Raw genomic sequence first — 997 nt, forward strand, 5'->3', positions numbered from 1 at the left:
AACTTAGCGGTTCGGCAAAAGGGACCGATATAATAAGTACTAGGCTTCCAAAGAATAAGTCCTGGGGTCGATTTGCTCGACTAAAGGCGGTGCTCCAGCATGGCCACAGTCAAAAGACTGAAACAAATAAAAGAGTAAAAGAGTAATATATATATATTTATATACAATTAATAGGGTGTATATAGTTAGCATGATGTATATATTTGTGACATATTTTTAGCTGAGATATAGAGTAGAGATGGTATATATAAAGTTAGAGATGTGTTTGGTGCAGAGAGTGCAGATAGTTATATACATACATACATACATACATACATATATATATATATATATATATATATATATATATATATATATATACATACACACACACATATACTATATATATATATATATACATATAATTATATATATATATAATAATAATAATGATGATGATGATTTCAAGTTTTGCCACAAAGGCAGCAATTGGGGGTGAGGGGATGAGTCGAGCACACAGACATCAGTGTCTCACAGGTACTTCATTTATCGACCCCGTAACGATGAATTCTAGTACTTGATTGGAACTGTGCTACGTCGACTCCTGTTTGGCGGCTTTTACAGTCTACTGAATAGCAGGAACTGTTTGTGATGGTGGTGATTTGTGACGGGAGATGAGGAAGAGAGGGAAGAGGTGACGTTCATGCTTAATCCCTCATCATATCTCACAGCAGAAATAAAAATACAAAACACAAGATTACAAACGAAATAAACCATATGTAATCTATATATGTATATATATATATATACATGCACGCATATATGTATGTATGTATATATATATGTGTGTGTGTGTACAAATATATATATGTATGTGTGTATGTATATATATATATGTATATATATGTATGTGTGTGTGTGTATACATATATATGTATACACACACATACACATACAAATTTCTGTAACCCCAAATATTTTGCCCCACCCAACCCACCCTATCAATTGAATAAAGTTA

This window comes from Octopus bimaculoides, unplaced genomic scaffold, assembly GCF_001194135.2.
Source record: "Octopus bimaculoides isolate UCB-OBI-ISO-001 unplaced genomic scaffold, ASM119413v2 Scaffold_193855, whole genome shotgun sequence".
NCBI lineage: Eukaryota > Metazoa > Mollusca > Cephalopoda > Octopoda > Octopodidae > Octopus > Octopus bimaculoides.